General features: G+C 32.8%; 1 protein-coding gene across 8 annotated transcripts in view; it reads left to right on the top strand.

Moving 5' to 3' along the window:
• Positions 1-214: 214 nt before the first annotated feature.
• Positions 215-18,465, top strand: part of LOC134366963 (uncharacterized) — a 311,090-nt gene continuing 292,839 nt past the window's right edge. For 7 of the 8 annotated variants that reach the window (XR_010022376.1, XR_010022377.1, XM_063083555.1 and 4 more), the window contains exon 1: positions 344-480. The gene's annotated coding sequence lies outside the window, so the exon portion shown is untranslated. Of the gene's footprint in view, positions 295-343; positions 481-18,465 lie in introns of those variants that run through there. The other variant, XM_063083556.1, reaches the window with a different exon arrangement.

An 18,465-nucleotide genomic window follows, 5' to 3' on the forward strand; every position in this document is an offset into this window, starting at 1 on the left:
CCTTCCTTCAAGAGTAGGGTTTATGGCCCCTTGTCTGGACTCTGGAGAAAGCTTAGTGCCTCTGGTCACGCATACAATGCAGGCAGTTGTGACATTACACAAATTCCTGGGCAGAAATTCTATCACCCGCCATTACCAACTGTCACCAGCGGAGGGCGCCGTCGTAGCCCTCGCGCCGGGTGCTCTTCACGGATTCCCGAGATTCTCAGTTCCCATCACCGGTCGCTTCCAGCAGCCAGAAGGACTTCATTTAACAACGCAAAGTACAGGTTGTCCCGCCACAGATTGTCTCAGGTTTGTTTATGTGGCCATGTCCTATTTAACTCTCAGTTTGAAAGGATAATGTTGCCGCATGTAGAATTCTGTGCTGACGGTTTTATTTTTTCTTTCAGCACTGGGAAGATTCTGCTCCGTTTTCTCCCGTTCTGCATGGATTCTGTCTCGAAGGAAGCCGTCTTTCCAATCGTCCCTCTGGGATAGGTAATGTATCTTTATTTCTCAGACGTTTTCACTTGGTATACATTTGCTCACTTCACTGATATTCTGTATATTTCATACAGATGCCTAACATATAGTTTAATAAAAAAAATTCAAAAATTCCAGCACCTATGGTGTCAATCTAAGGATTCCATTTATGTAAATGAAAAGAAAACATATTTTGACTGACAATCACTACAAAACACAGCGAAAGCAAAGGAAAAGCTCCAATGGAGAAACATCTCATTTTTATTTAAATGGATAAATATCTACAAATTATATACAAAATAAAATAATTTAAGCACATTCCCAAGAAAAACCTAAAAGTTGTTTTTATGATTGCTCATGTGTTGCTGATATTGACATGCATGAGAAAATATGTGGGAAGGAATGAAAACTTTTTATAAAGAATAATGAAGTGACACTTGTATTACCTATAGCAAAATATTTGCTTTGTCAAATCATATTTCGTGTCTGAAATAGATTAAATATAGCACACATAGGAGTTGATTCACTAACAGGCAAAAATACAGAACATAAGTGAAAGTGAGAAGAGTATACGCACAAGTTCAATATATAAAATTTTTGGTGTTTAAAATAATTTTGAATTATAAAGTGAAAATGTAATAATAAGAGACATCAAACAATTTACACAAAATAAGCATAAATTTTAATTAACTCTTAAAATATGCTTAATAATTAGTACAAATTAAATAAATTACAAGATGTTTCTTTATCTTGATAACAGAATATCAGGGGAGTATAAAATAGTACTGGTGTTTTAGAAATTAATTTAGCATTAGCAAAGTATTTTTTTACCTACTTAAAAATAATACTGCCTTTTAGGACTAAACTAGTGATTGTTTTCTAAACAACTAACATTTGCTTTCTTTTTCCTTTTAGTAGTACAGAATGTAGTACAGAAACAGTTAAGAAGTCAAGCTGAAATGCAGAACTAGAAAATAGAAACGAAAGAAATAAGAAAAAAAAAAGTTTAAGAAATAAGAAAAAAAGTGATTGTGATTCACTTTAAAGAAGCCGATGTCTAACTAGTCAGTGAGATCATTAAACAAAAGACTGTAGGAAAATTTGCACAAAGAATGATCTTTTTATTGTTGCCCTTGGATTAAATGTCAAGTGTTCTATAAATGTTTATTTTATATGTTAGTATCTCTTTTTTCATGATATCAGAAAAAATGATAGCAATCTTTAGAGTTATAGTGACTCAAATTTTATCTGATAACCATATCAAAAAAGTCTTCAAAATATAACCTTGTGCAGTGTGGTTATTCTGCTCTTTTTTACGATGTGTATGAAAAATGTTTTAAGAATTCCTATTCTCTGAAAAATGTGTCTTGTTTAACTGTACGGTATTCATCAATCTTGATAAATTCATTTATTAATTCTACTGCATTATCTAGAAGTTGCTTTTAGATTCTCTGCAGGCATAATTATGCAGTGGATAATGGCGGGGCTCATTTCATTGTTTCCAAACTTCATGCTTTTTTTCTTTCTTTTCTTGCATGATTTCCCTGACTAAATAGAACTGGTGGTAGTAGACATCCTTGTCTCTATTTTGATATGAAGGAGAGGTTTTTCAATATTTCACCACTTATTATATGTGCTGTAGTTTTCTAGGTTTGGGGGGGGTTGTTTTAAGGAGAAAAAACCCTCATTTGTAGTAGATAAATTTTATCGAATGACTTTTCTGTATGTGCTGTCATAGTGACCTGATTTTGTTTGTTTGTCAAAGATGTTTGATTTGAAAGTGTGAAACCAACAAGAACAGCCTTCCTGTATTAAATCCAACTTGTTCATGGTGCATTGTAGTTGTAGTGTCTTCGAATTCTGTTTGTAAAACGTAAAGTTTTAATTCCACTTAAATTTTTATGTTTATTCTGAGGAATACAGACCTTTGATTTTTTTCATATGATGTCTTTATCAGTTTGGTGTCAATTTTAAAGGGTCCTATAAAACATTTTGGGCGGTTTTTGCTGTTTCTCTCCTATTAAGAGGTTGTGAAATATTGGATGTTATTTAATTCTCAAATATGGGAAAAATCAGGAATTCTAGATGGAAGACTTGGAATTCATTTATAGGAAAGTTTCCCTATAAAGATGCAGTTTACTGAATAAAGAATCCTTGAGATTTCCTAGTTTAACTATTTTGCTATTTTTTTTAATTTTATCATTTCATGAATTTCAAATTTATTGGCACAAATCTGCTCATAACGTAGTGCACATGTGTTCAGTATCCTAATGATGATTCCTTGTAAATTCCTGCTGTTGATAATGTGCGTCTTCTTTTTTATCACCTTGATCATTGTTGCCAGGGATTCATCACATTTTTATTCTTTCACCAAAAAAAAGAGAAAATTCGTGCATTTGTCTTTTTTGTTTGTTTTCGGTTTCATTAATTGACGTTAACTTTAGTTTTTCATGTTAAAAATTTTGGTTTAAATTCCTGATTTATTTTTTAATTTTATGAAAAAATATTTTTAAATCTTAAATTTGCACGATTTCATCTGTTACATTAATGCCCTAAATTTTCCATTAGACATGTATTTTGGTATGTACCACACAATTATTAAGAGCTTAAATGAGGTGTAATTGATTTAAAATAAACTGCACAAATTGAAATAAACGCTATATATTTTGGTGTGTGTGAGAGAGAGAAACCATCACCACAGTTAAGATTATGAGCATATTTATCCCTCTCCCCAGATTTCCTAGTGTACTTTTGGACTTTCCCCTCATAATTCCGCATAAACCCTCCCTTCTTTGCCATGCTATGCACATTCCTGTATGAGTCTGTTGATGGATCTGCAATTTCTTTTTTTCTTGGATAAACTTCAAGAAGTGGAATGGCTGAGTCATATGAGAGGTGTTCTTTCAGAGATGTTTGTGGTCAGTGTTTTTAATTGTAGCTCCTCTAATAGGTGAGCAGTGATATCTCGCTGTCACTCTAAATTGTATGGTGTACACGAGTCATTATTTTTTCTTTCATAGTTATCGCCAATACATGGACTAAATGAATCACAATCGTGATGCTTATCCTTTCCCCACATTTAGGCTTTTGCGTATATGTATTTTTTTAATCATATGTTTATTTTCTGTGTGAAATACAATAGAAATAATTAGAAAGTTGAATTAATATTACTTATTTTAGTGAGCATTTGCTTTTGCTTCTGAGAGGCAGTCAGCAGGCACAAAGTTCATCTCATAGTTCATCTCAGAGAATTAGTCCTTTTGAACTGGATGTCAGGTTTTGTGAGGTGTGTTCTATTTCTGGTTGGTATTGACATTTACGGCATAATCCCTCAGGGATGCCAAATGAACCCTTGGGTGTCTTTCAGAACTTTTCTCTTTGGTTCACCGTTAGCTCTGCCTGTGTCCCCTAAGCTGAGCTTTTGAGACTGCTGAAAGCTCTGTTCAGCTGTTTAGTTTCTAAACTACACCTTTTTGCTTAGCGTCTTGGCTTCGTAATCACCTCATTTGAGTTATCATATATTTTGAGTAAAAAAGAGTTACCAAACTCGGATGTCATGCCCTGGGCTTCTCTTCTGAGATCTTTTCTCTTCAAATGTTTGCTTCCTTGCGTTTGTAGTGCCTTCAAATAATATCTCTAATGTCTTCAAGTTTTCCTAGTTTTTTCTCAGCGAATGGTTAGCCTGGTAGACGTTTAGTTGTTTTTCCTCTGATACCAAGTTAACCTAATCTTTATAACAATAAGGTAAATTTACTTTAAAGGCAAGTAATCTTCTGAAGAGTGCATCTCTTCTGTCTTTTTCTGCTTAATGTACTGCACTTAAATGTTTTCATTGATTGCCTAAATGTTTCTCCAGTTGCCAACATGTGCCAGGTATGGATCATGTGGTGGGGGTACATTATTGAGGTATAGCATAGTGTAAGACAGACAAGTAAGTTTGGAATATATTATAGGATATAAGTTTTGTGGTAATTTTTAAGCTACATTGGTAACCAAAATGTTACCTATGTCTGTTTGTGTTGTGAGTTATGTTTACTGGTTGAAATAGAGTTTGGCAAATGAATCCTTTACTTATCTTGGTCTACATAGAATTAAGAAAATAGCAGTTTATATAAATGCAACCTCCTAACAGGGAAATTCCATTTATCCCCCTTTTCTTTGTGGTCTTTTTGTCCTATATTTTATTTAAATGTCTTGTGGAAATTTTCCATTATTTTTTTAAATGAGAAACTTGAATATTCAGTTAAATGTGTAGATCTTCATCTAACATTTCAATGAAGTTTATAAATCATATTTTATATTTAAAATATTACTTAACATTTTGCTTAGCAAAATTAGTTCTATTTTTAATGTTCTAACTTTTCATTTGAATTCTTTTTTGACATATTTTTTATGTTGTACAATGTGGTTTAATTTTTACATGTTTAAAATTTTCCAAATTTCTGTCTGTTGTTGATTTGTAATTTCAGTGTGTTGTGCTAGAAAACATACTTTGTTGCATTTTGGTACTTTTACTCTGTTGAGGTTTTTTCTACGGCCTAGTATGAGGTCTGCACTGGAAATGTTCCATGTATACATGCAAAGGATGTTTATTCTGCAATTGTGGGATGGAGTATTATACAGGTGTCTTTTGGTCCTTCTTATTTTATGATGTTGTTCACATCTTGCATATAATTGTTGATTTTTTGCCTGATTTTGTGCCTACATATTCTGTTCTGCCACTCCAGCTTTCTCAGAGTGGTTCATTGTATGGTGCTTCTTCCATTCTTTTACTTTCAGCATATTTGCAACTTTGAATATAATGTGTCCCATGTAGACAGCGTAGAGCTATATGTTCTTTTATTTATTCTGACAATCTTTTCCTTTGCTGGTATTGCTTAATCCTTTCACATTTAATATTGTGCTTGATATGGTTGGATTTGTGTCTGACTTTATTTTGGTTTTGTTTTCTATATGACTTATGACTATTTTTTCCTTGTCTCAGCATTTACTTCCTTTTATTAAGTAGACTTTTTCTGTGTACCATTTTAATTTCTTTAATAATTTCCATCATGCTTTCAGGTTATTATCTTAATGGTTTCTCTGTGACTTACAGTATAAATTTTATCAGAATCTAGTTTGGATTTACACTATTTTTAAAATTTGAACATTTAGTTTTACATATTTGTGGGGTACGGTGTGTTGATTCAATACAGGCATATACCGCCCAATGATTCACTTAGGACAGAGAGCATAGTTTTGTACTCATTGGTCCACCACTTCTGAGATTTACACAAAATTAATCTATACATCCATCCAGTAGGATCCAGAATATTTACTACCATTAAACTCCCTCATTTTCATGCTGTTTTTTATTCATATGTTTTTGTATGTTACACACCCCAAAATACGTTTATGTTTATTGCTGTATACAATCTAATGTCCATTGAAGAAGGTAGAAGAAAGGAGAGTGAATTATATTTGTAGAGTTCATTTGGTTTTGTATTAAACTTATGTACCACTTCTGAATTTTTTCATTTGTTTTCTGTGAATTTGTGTTACCATCTGGTCTTAATTTCTTACTCCTATGTAGTTTCATTCAAAAGCCCCTTTATCATGTGCTTATTGTCAAATATATTACATTGATATATGCTATATGACCAAAATACAATTTCTTTTATATTGCTTTGTGCGATTGTCCTTTAAGTCAGTTATGAGTAGAAAGGAACCTCAGTAAGTCACTATGCTTTGTTTAATCATTACCTACACAATTACTATTATTGGAGATCTTAATTTTTTTTCCATATAGATTCTACCTGCTGTCTACTATCACTCCTCTCCAGCTGAAGAACTTCATTTAACATTTCTTACATTGCAGGATATTAACAATAAATTCTTTGTTTTTATTTATCTGTGAAAGTTTTAATTTTTCCTTCATTTTGAAAGATGGCCTTGCTGGAAACAGGCATCTTGGTTGACAGTTTCTTTTTTCTTTCAGCACTTTGAATATGTCATGCCAGTGCATTCTGGCAGCGTTTCTGATGAAAAATAATCTGCTGGCCTTACCCATGAACACTTCTATGTGCTGATTTACTTTTCCTGCTTTCAAAATTTTCTCTTCATTTTTGGCTTTCAGCATATTGACTGTGATATCTCTTGAAGTGAATCTCTTTGCATTTAACTTCTTGGAATTTCATTGGGTTATTAGGTGTGTAGATTAGTGTTTTTCATTGAATTCTGGGAGGTTTTTAGCTATTGTTTCTTTGAATATATGTTCTATTCTATTCTCTCTTGCCTCTTTCTGGTACTTAGTTATGTGTATATTGGTATTCTTGATTGTGTCCCGAATTTATCTGAGGCTCTTTTCATGTTTCCTCATTCCTTTTCCCTTCTGTTTTTCCAATTGCATGATTTCTATTGATTTATGTTCAAGTTTGGTAATTTTTCTTTGTCATCTCAAATTTCCTTTTGTAGTCATCCAGTGAATTTTTAATTTTGTTAATCATAGTTTTCTGCTTCAGAATTTCAATTTAGTACTTTCTCAAAATAAGAACTTCTAAGTGTTTATTAATATTCTGTATTTGATGTGTCATTGCTAATAGTATATCTCTTTAAATTTCAAAACATGGTTTACTTTTGTTCTCTGAACATATTCATAATAGCTGTTGTAACATCTGTCTGCTAGTCCAACATCTGGGTTCCCTCAAAGGCAGTGTCTGATGTTTGCCTTTTGTCCTTTATATGTGTCACACATTCCTGTTTCTTTCAATGTCTCATAACTTTTTTTGTTGTTAAGAAGTGGACATGTTGCATAATATAAGATAAGAAACATGGACATTTATCCCCCAGCTGGCTTGGTGCTGCCATTTGTCTGGTGTTTGTTTGGTGACAAAACTGGACTAATTTTATGAAGTCTGTTTCTACTGCAGAGTACGGTTTCTGATATCCTTTCTCAGATATTTCCCCATGTTGTCATCTTCTAGCTTGGCTTTTTTGAGTTCTTCGTCTGGTCAGCGTAAGACACTGTTTTGTCACAGGTTTTATCTTTAAGCTTCTTACCAAAAAGGTATTCATCCTTTACCTTTGGTTATGTGTGTGGCTTGGGTACTGCTCTCATGGTTCTGGGTTTCAAATTTTACCTTGTTCCTCAGCATTGGAAAGATTGCATACCATTTTTCTTGTTCTCCGTGGATCCTGCTAAGAAGGCAGCTGTCATTTAAATCATTGTTCATGGGTGGGTAATCTATATCTATTTCTGTGAAGTATTTCCTGGGTATACATTAGCTTACTTCATTAATATTACTTATATTTCACATAGGTGCCAAATATACAGTTTACTAAGACTTCAAAAACTTCAATATACGGTCGAGCCCGTGGCGCACTCGGGAGAGTGCAGCGCTGGGAGCGCGGTGATGCACCCGCCGCGGGTTCGGATCCTATATAAGAATGGCCGGTGCACTCACTGGCTGAGTGCCGGTCACGAAAAAGACAAAAAAAAAAAAAAAAACTTCAATATATTTTATGTCAATGCAGGTTATTCCATATGTGTAAATAGAAGGTAATTTATTGGGCAGTAACAATAAAGCAAAGCAAAAGCAGAACATATAGCTGGTATGAAAAATAAGAAAAGCCAAAAAGCAAACATTTAATTTTATCTTCAATACGTAAAGATATCTGCATGTGCACAACTTGAAATAAATTAAGCACATTTCCACATAAAATATCCAAATGGTTTGTTATTCTTATTGCTGATCTGGTATTACTTGTGACTTGGATGAGAAATTGAATGAGAAATGCCAAAACCCCTTGAGGGAGAATAAGGAGGTGACACTTGTATTGCAAAATATTTTATATCTAAGGCTATTCTACAGCATTCAGTAACATTAAACTTTGGCAAAACCATATCAGAAGCGATTCATAGAAATGTAGCAAATATCAGAATCTATGAGTAGCAATCAGAATCTATCAGCATGGACATGTACTTTCTGTGGACAGATAGAACAGAGGCCAATGATGAGAGGATATGCGTAACAATTCGATAGGCTTAATATGTAATAATTTTGGTATTTAAAATAATTATAATGATAGGTTAACAAATGGACTTAACGTTGCATCTAAGTACTGATGTACACACAAGCTATGTATAAATTGGCAATTACTCTCTTAAATATGCTTAATACTTAGTTCAAGTTATTCATAGCAAGACTCTATATAATATCTTGCTACGAGGTTGTCAAAGTGGTATAAAATAGAACTGGCTTTTTGAAAATCATTTGGCTTTTTTTTTACTTAAACTTCTATAATGTAATTCACCTTCTAATACCACATCTGACACAATTATTCACACATGTACATGAAATTATGGGTCCGAATATGGCAAAATTGCTATTTCTGAGTAAATTATGCTTTGTCTGTACCATGAATACTAGGTAGCTTTTTCAACCAATTTAAAGCTAGACTTATGGAAAAAACTTCCAGGATATATTGCTAAAAAGAAAGCAAATTGTAATTTACTTTCCAATCTGTGCACAATTTGTAAATATACTATTTATGTGAATACATATGTGTGTGTAGATCTATTAATACACACAGTTCGCTGCTAGTCATGGTTACTTGTGAAAGGAATGGAGATCTGCATTTTGGAGAGTGTTCAGTGAGCACACGATGTATGTGTAATTAATAAATGAAAAACCAAAGAAATTGACAAAAGGTGGCATATGCTTTTCTTCTTTTTTTGAGTTAGTGCAGAACAGGAAAAGAAGCTATGCTTAAAAACTACAGAATTAGAAGTTTCACTGACATTAAACGTCAAGTGTATTATATAGTTTCCTTTATATTAAGGGGCTTCTGTTACCGTGATATCGGAGAAAATTGACAACAATGATCAGGGTTATGACGACTCTCAAAGTTTATGCAATAAGTATATAGAAAAAGCCTAAAAAACAAATCCTTGTCCTCTAGGGTTTGTCTGCCATTTCTGATGATATGTATACAAAGTTCATTAAAAAACTGCTATTCTCTGACAAATGTGTTTATGTTTGACTCTTTTGTGTCCATCAATCTTGCTAACGCTTATTAATTCTAATGAATTTCCTACAGATTGCTTTTAGATAGTCTGGAAACATAAACATGTAATGTTTTAATAGTGATGTTTGCATATCTTCCTTTTAAATTTCTGGTCTTTTACATTTTCTCTTGCATTATTGCCCTGGCTAAGACCGCCATAAAATGTTGCGTAGAACTGGGGACAGGAGATATTGTTGTATCTTTTCTGATTTCAGGGGTAAATTTTCAATGTTTTTCCATTGAGTAGGATATTTGCTGCAGTGTTCTGAGTTTTAGTTTTTAATCTTAAGTGTGGCAAATTATGTCAAATGGTTATTCCCTTTGTAATAGTACATTTTTTTCTTACTTTTTAAAAAGTGGTTTGATTTCAAAATGTTAAACCAACAAGAATTCGTTCTTGGATTAACCACAATTTGAGCATTGTGTTTTATAATTAATGCATCCTTGATTTTTAATATAAAACATAAGTTGTCGTTTTCTGTGGTTTGGTCATGCAGGATATGAACGGTTGATTTACTTTCTTATAATATCCTCATCAATTTGATGTAAAGTTTACAAAGTTCTCCTATAACATTTGGGAGAGTGTTCTATTCTGCGGAAGACTTTGAACAAGATTGGTGTTATTTCTTTCTCATTATATGGAAAAGTTCAGGAATTCTGGCACTAAGACATAGAATTCTTTTGTAAAAAAGTTTTTTTTTATAAACACTACTGATTTAATAATTGAAGGAATATTGAGATTGCCCACTTTTAAAATTTTTTGTCATTCCATACACTATAAAATTTGTTAGCATAAAATTTATATAAATATCAATTTGTAGTATTATGTGTTTGTCTACAGGATTGGTAGTGGTGATTCAATCTACGTTTCTCGTACTGGTAATAGGTTTCTTTTATTTTTCTCCATAATTTGTGCAAGGGATCTGTCAATTTTATATTCATTTCAATAAAAACTTTGGGATTCGTCAATCTCTGCAATCATTAAAATTTCATTCACTGATTTAATTTTATTGTTTCATGTCTTCAATTATTTTTATAGTAAATTACTCATTTTTCAATTGCTTGAGGTCAGCTGTCATATCTTAAATTGTCAGTATTTTCACTTGTGCAATTAATGCTATTTATTTTCATTTGGATATATTTTGGGTCAATTCATACATCGTAATAGCTTTATTGAGGTGTAATTCACTTAATAAACTGCACAACTTTTAAATGAACAATATATGTTTTGAGATATTATATATTGTGAAACAGTCACCATAATCAAGATAATGTAACTATCCATGTCACATTCTTTTCCAAGTTTCTTGTGCATATATGTATTCCCTCTCTGCTGGTTCTGCCCAAACACTCCACCTTTTCCCATGCTATGCACCTTCTTCTGTAAGTCTTTCTATGGACATATACTTTCATTTTCTTAAAAAAAAGTAAACTTCCAGAAATGGATGACTGGATAGCATGATTAGTGTTTCTTTAAGTTATTTTACAGTATGACAAAGTAGTTTGCAACATTATACCATTTTACAGCTTACCAGCAATATGAGTGTCACAGGTGCTCAACATCTTTGCCATTGTTTGTCATGGTCAGAACTTTCGCTGTAGCCCTTCCAATAGGTATGCACTGGTATCACATTGTTGCTTATGTTGCAAGGTATAACCAAGTCATAGTTCTTTGTGTTCCAAGCATTCCCAGTAAATGGAGAAAACAGATTAAAGGCCTGATGCTAATCCTTTCCGTTCATGTTTTGCATGTATAGTTCTTTTTTATTGCATGCTGGCTTTTCTGTTTGATGTAGTATAGAGATAATTGCAGGCTCTGGGTGATTATATCTTCCTCCAGGGACCATTTCTTTTGCTATTGAGAGGCAGTAACCTGGTGAAATGCCCTTTCTGACCTTGAGAACTTTTGAAGCTGGATTTCAAGTTATATTGTATTTCTTGTTCACAAAGACATTTAGTGCATATCCCCTCTAGGATGTCAAAAGAACCTAAAATTTTAAAACACTAATTAGCCTTCTGAAAACACTAATTAGCCTTCTGCTTTGGTAGGCTCTGAGCTAAATTTGTGTTGCCTGTGATGGAGATAGTACTGGAAGACCGTCAGATGCTTAGTTTCTCAGCCTCAATTTTGTGTTAGCATCTTGAGTGCTCATTCAGATCTTTGAATTAACAAATACTTTGTGGCGAAGTTGATACCAAAGTTAGATCTCACCACTTGGGCTTTACTTCCTCCTGAAATTCTGGACCTTTAATTCTTGCCCCCTTAAACTTGTAATACCTCAAAGGGATATCTTTCATATATTTCCAGCTTTCCCAGTTTTTCTCAGCAGGATGCTTGGACTCGTTGATTATTACAGGAGGCAGGTTTTTTTTTTTTTTTTTTTTTTTCCCTAAACCTATTATTTAAAATCAGTTTTAATTAATAGGTGTTTTCCTCCCATAGCCAATTAATCCCAATTCTATATCAAGACTATGAACAAAATTAACTTAACTTTCTATTTTGAGATAAGTGTACATTCATTTGCAGTTACAAGAATTAATATGAAAAGGTCCATGTACCCTTTACTTATTTTCTCCCAGGATTAAAATCTTGAAATCCATGGAGCACTATCTCAAGCAGGATATTAATAATTATACAGTCAAGATAGAGAACATTTCAATCGCCACAAGAATCCCTCTCGTTTCCCTGTTATAGGCAGGCCCCTGTCGTTCGTCTCCCCATCCTTGACTTCTGGCAACTAATGATCTTTTCTTCATTAGTGTAATTTTTAAAAAATTTTATTAACATTATATTCATGGAATCATTCTGTATGTGACCTTTGGGACATTTTTTTTTTCTCTCTCAATGTAATTATCCTGAGATTCATAAAGATTTTTGCGTGTATAAATAGGTTTTTAAAGTTTTTATTGCTGAGTAGAATTCCATGCTATGGATATACCACATCTTGTTTAACTATTTGAGGGACATCTGGGTGTTTTCAGTTTGGGGCTATTACAAATAAATCTGGGTCAAACATTTCTGTATATGTTTCCTTGGAAACATGCGTCTTTAGTTCTCTTTGCTAAATACCAAAGAGTGCAATGCTCTGTCATATGGTACTTGCATATTCAGGGATTTTTTTTTTTTTCAGACTGCTGCAATTTGTAACAGTGGCTGCACCATCTTACATTCCAAGAAAGAGTGTCTGAGTTTGTCTGCATTTCATGGTGTCACTATATTTTATTTTAGCCATTAGGATAGCTGTGTAGTGATATCGCATTGTGATTTTAATTTGCATTTACCAAATAATTATAATGTTAAACATGTTTCCATGTGATTATTTGCTATTTGTATATCCTCTTTAGTGAAATCTCTATTTCTTTTGACCATTTTACAGTTGGAATTTTTAAAATGTGTGTTATGAGAATACTTTCTATATTACAGATACTCGTTTTCTGTCACATATTCGGCTTATAGATATTTTTCCCAGTATGTAGCTTCTCTCTCTGTTTGCTTAATAGAAAATAAAGCTATTAGCATAGTAAGTGTTTAATATTGACCAAGCCTAATTTCTCACGTTTCCCTTGTATGGATTGTATATTTGATGTCAAATCTGATTACTCTTTGTCTTGCCCGATGTCTGGAATGTTTTTAATCTTATTTCTTTTCTAAAAGTCTATTTTATAGATTTTTAAAAAAATTTATGATACATTTTGATGTTATTTTTGTATGAGGCATCATGAAGTTTAGATCGAAATCAAATTATGGGCCTATGAATGTCCAATTGCTATTGCATAATTTTTGAAAATACTCTTTCTCAATAGAATTGTTTGTAGCTTTATCAAAAATTAATTGGCCATGCTGTGTAGGGTTATTTCTGGGTTCTTTTTCTGTTTCTTTCATCTGTGTGTCTATCTTACTATGAATACCACACTGTCTTGATTACTATAGCTGTATAATACATCTTGAAATTAAGTGGAGTGAGTTTTCCCACATAATTTGTTATTTCAAAATGTTAAGTATTCTAGCTCTTTTTCCCGTTTATATCAATCTTAGGACAGTATTCTGAATATTTCCAAATAGTATTGTTGGAATTTACTTAGAAATTGTATTAAACCTTTATATCACTTAGGTGACAATTTAAATCTTTACCATGGTTAGCCCTCAATCCATGTGCAGAGTATGTCTGTCCATTTGTTTGATTTGTCTTTCCATAATCTTTGATTTCTCTCATCAGTGTTATGTAACTTTTAGCGTAGAATGCCAGTAGATGCTTTGTTACATTTAAGTCTGAGTATTTAACTTTTGAAGCAATTGTAAATTCTGTAGTATTTTTTATTTTCGTGTCCATATGTCTATCATGAGTATATAGAAATACAACGGGATTTATATGTTCCTCTTGCGTCTCATAACCTTGCCAGTGTTACTTCTTATTTCTAAGGATTCTTTTTCGTAGTTTCGTTGAGATTGTCTCTGTACACATCACGACACCTGCAAGTATAGGTAGTTTTTTTTTTTTCTTCCTTTCAGGTTTATATGCCTTTTATTTCCTTCTCTTGCTTTGTTGCCCTCAAAAACCGTCCAGCACTTTTTTGAATAGAGAGTGGTGAAAATGGGCATATTTGCCTTATTCCTGAACCTACCAGTGAAGCATTCATTTTTCCACCATTATATATACTGAATGTTGTAGGCATTTTGCAGCTGCTCCATCAAGTTTAGGAAACTCCCGTGTATTCGTGTTTTTCTGAGAGTTTTTATCACAAATGGGTGTTCAATTTGTTTAATTGCTTTTGCTTTATCAGTTACTGTGCTCATTTTATTTTCATTTCTTAGCACGTTAATATGGTAGATTACATTAATTGTGTTTTTTAGTTATTGTATAAATTTAAGGTGTACAACGTGATTTTTTGATATACACGGACATAGCAAACTGATTGCTATAGTCAAACTAATTTACATACCCATCACATTCCACGGTTACCTTTTTGTGTGTATCCCTGGAATTATGTGCTTGTTTGTGGTGCATAAACTTTTTATATATTGCTGAGTTCTATTTGCTGCCATTATCTTAAGGATTTTATAGTTTTGTGTCTGTAGATCGGTTTTTTCTCGTGATGCATTATTGTCTGATTTTGATATAATGATAATAGTAGCTTTATAAAGTGAATTGAGAAGTGTTTCCGCCTATTTAGCTTGCTATTTTTCTATTTCTGTTTTCTACTTTAAATGTTGATTTGATACATTTTATTTTATATGTATTTCAGTGACTTTTTTAAAAATAAATTTTATTTGACCCATGGATTATTTGCAAGTGAATATTTTTGTTTGAAAATTTTTGGAGGTTTTCCAGTTATGATTCTGTTATTGATTTCCCATTTGATTTTATTATGATCACAGAACATATTCTTGTGATTTCAGTCCTTTTAAATTTTTTGAGGTTTATTTTATGCTTGACAATATGATTCGTTTTGGTGTATGTTCCATGGACAATGGCAAGAAATTTGTCTCCTGCTATTGTTGGGTGCAGTGTTCTGTAATTGTGGAACACATCCTCTTGATTGATGGTGGTGTTGATTTCTTCAGAAATTTTGCTGAATCTATGTAATTTTTCTGTCTACTGTTGAGAGACAGTGGTTGTTGTCTCTAGCTATAATTGTGAATTCAACTATTTATTCTTTCTAGTGTATCAGTTTTGCTTCTCATACTTTGTAGCTCTGTTTTGGGTGCATACATATTCAGGATTTCTGCATCTTTTTGTTGAACTGGCCATTTGTTATTATATAACATAATGTCCATCTTTGTCTCTGGTAATTTTCTTTGCTCTGAATTCTGCTTCATGTAATACTCTTATTGCCATTCCTGCTTTATTTGAAAATTTTTGGTATATCTTTCCTTATCCTTTACTTTCAGTCTGCTTATGTCGTTATATTTAAAGCAAGTTTGTTGTAGACAGAAAATAGTTGAGTCATTTTTTTGTTAATTCACTCAGCCGATATTTGTCTTTTAGTTGTTATACAATTGTATACATCATTTTCATTTAATGTTATTATCTGTATGTTAGGATTTAAGTGCGCTATAACTTTTTTTCTGTTTGTTTTCTCTGTTTTTCTTTCTTCATTTTCCTTTGTCTGCCTTCCTGAGGGTATTTTAAAAATTTTTGTAATTTGATTTTTTATTTTTATTTATGTATAGTGTATTTGAGTGTGTTTTTCTGCATTACTATTTTACTATTTTACTGATTACTCTTAACCTTATATATGTGTGTATATATATATATACACACAAATATATATGTATATGTATACCTATCACAATCTGGTGTCATTAGTTTAAAACTTTTAGTGATGTGGTAAAAACCTTATCTCCTATTACATCTCTTTACCCGCCCACTATTTTTAATATAATTGTCTTAAATACTTCTTCTTCATACTTTGATCTCCACATAAGAAAATGTTATAATTTTTACTTCTCATGAAAAACCTTATTTAGAAAACTCAAGAAGAGAAACTTGGTTTATTGTATTCACCTGGCTTTTGCTCACCTTGTCCTTCCTTCTTCTTGGATATTCCACGATTTCTGATTTTTTAATTTCTTTCTGTTTAGAGAACTTCCTTTAGCTAATATTTTAGGGTAGTTGTGCTGACAATAAATTCTCTTAGTTTTCTTTCATCTGAAAATGTCTTGGTTTTCAATTGATTCCTGAGGATCTTTTCAGTGGGTTTAGAATTTCACATTTCTTTTCGTTCAGCACTTGAAAAATGTGGCACTTTCGTCTAGCTTCCCTGGTTTTTGATGATAAATTCAACATAATTAGAGTGTTGTCATATTTTTTTTCTCTTTTGGTAAGCCATTTCTCTCTTGGTGCTTTCAATTTTTTTTTTTTTTTTTATCTTTAGTTTTCAGAATTTTGGTCATGATGTATCTTGGTCTGGAATTCTTCAGGTTTATCCTGGGAGAATATTGTTAGGCCTTGTACATATAGATTTTGTTTGACAAATTGGGAAGTTTTCAGGCATTATTTATAAAAGTATTCGCAATACTATACTCTGTCCACTCCTTATGGGATTCTAATGACAGGAATGTTAGAACCTTTGTTATTGACCCACAGGTCTCTGAGACTTTGTTCTCCTACCCACCCCTTATTCGTATTTCCTTTCTGTTTCCTGACTGGGTAATTACTCTTTTTCTGCCTTCAGGATCAATGATTATTTCCTTTGCACCACATCAGGAGGGGAAAAGTGAAGGCACGGCCTCTGTTGCCAGGTGATTGTAGAAGTCCAGATTCAACCCTTGGCCTCCATGGACTCCTGAGTGGGGGATGTTCCTCGTTACTCCTGTGTAGGGTTGGAAGTTCTGTCCCCCCACTAGGCTTCCACTAAGAGTGGCAGGTCACAGCTCCTCTTGTGCATACTACTCACACCATATAGAGTGACTTCTTTAGCATGGGCTGTGGTGAAATCTGTTACTCTTCTCTGAGCTTCCTCTGACGGCACATCAGCAAGAACGGGAGCAGTATATCATTAATTCCCAGAGAGTAGAAGTCCAAACTTTCTACCTGCTCTCCATTACCACTGTGGTGTGGTGGAGGGTGCACTCTTTAGTAACAGCAAGTATAAACGTACCAGCTTCCAACTGCACCGCTATGGATGCCATGTGGTGGTGATTTGAGTTAACTAGGTAAATACAGCCTGGTCTGGGTGGACCTTAGATAACATAGTTAAAGATGGGAATTCTATTTTGTTGTGATGTTTTGCTTGAACAGAGTAGTTAGCTCTACTCAGTTATTAATTAAATAAATAATCGTAAATAATCATGTATTTATTCACATATTTTACTTAATCAGAGCTTTTCACTTCTTCCTGCAGTTCTTAGTTTGCACCAGGAGAGATAACTCTACCCTCACCCTGAATGACTTCCTTTAGCGTTACTTCTTTTACAGTTTTCCCAGTGGTAAATTGTCTCAAGCTTGGTTGTTTCTTATTTCACTCTCAGTGAAAGCATAATTTTTCTACATATGGAATTCTCAATTGACAGTTTTAATTTTTCCTTCAGCATTGGAAAGATGGTGCTATATTTCTCCTGTTCTCCACTATAACCACTGATTTTATTTTCTTATCTTTCTTATCGTATTGATTTCGTGTAAAGTTTATACCAGTCTCATAATAGAATTGAGAAGCATTTCTTTTATCCTAAATTTTTCTCTAATTTCATTTTTTTAAAGAATTTACTGATTTCATGTAACTTGAATTTTATCAGCGTAAGGTTGCTTAAAATATTATGTGTATGTCTCAAGGATCTGGACAGATAATTCTCCATTCCTGGTAATAATGTCTGGTTTTTGTGTTGATAAGTGTCTCAAGTGTTCATCATTTTTAAACCTATTACAGAAAAGAAAAACAACAAAAGTAACATCTAAAAACAACTTTTGGATTTGTTGATTCTGCTTTTTGTAACTGAAAATATTTCATCCATTGATCTTAATTTTGTTTTTCATTTTTTTTAGATTAAGATTACTGGGTAATTTTACAAATACTTGAGCTTGATTATCAGATTTACAGATTTTAGTACTTACTGTTTTAAATTTAATGATCTGAAATTTCTTTGCGACACATATTTGGAGCATACTGCACATTTGGAACAATTCTTTGAGGTATAGTTGATTTAAAATAAACCACACAATTTTAAAGTCATCAAAAAAGTTTAAAGACTTTCATGTGTTAATGAAACTGTCATCACAATCAAGATAACATAAACATCCTCTCCTCTTCCACCAAGGTTCCTTATGAACCTCATATTGTTCCCTTCTCATCTTGCCAAAGCCATCCATCCTTTCCTGTGTTATGGATATTCTTGAAGGTGTCTTTGTATGGATGTAAATTTTTATTTATTTATTTATTTATTTTTTAATTTCATGGAACTGAAAGGCTAGATCACATGATAGTGGTGCCTTTCAGATACTTTAGAATTTGTGTAAA

Source organism: Cynocephalus volans, chromosome X (genome assembly GCF_027409185.1).
Source record: "Cynocephalus volans isolate mCynVol1 chromosome X, mCynVol1.pri, whole genome shotgun sequence".
Lineage (NCBI taxonomy): Eukaryota > Metazoa > Chordata > Mammalia > Dermoptera > Cynocephalidae > Cynocephalus > Cynocephalus volans.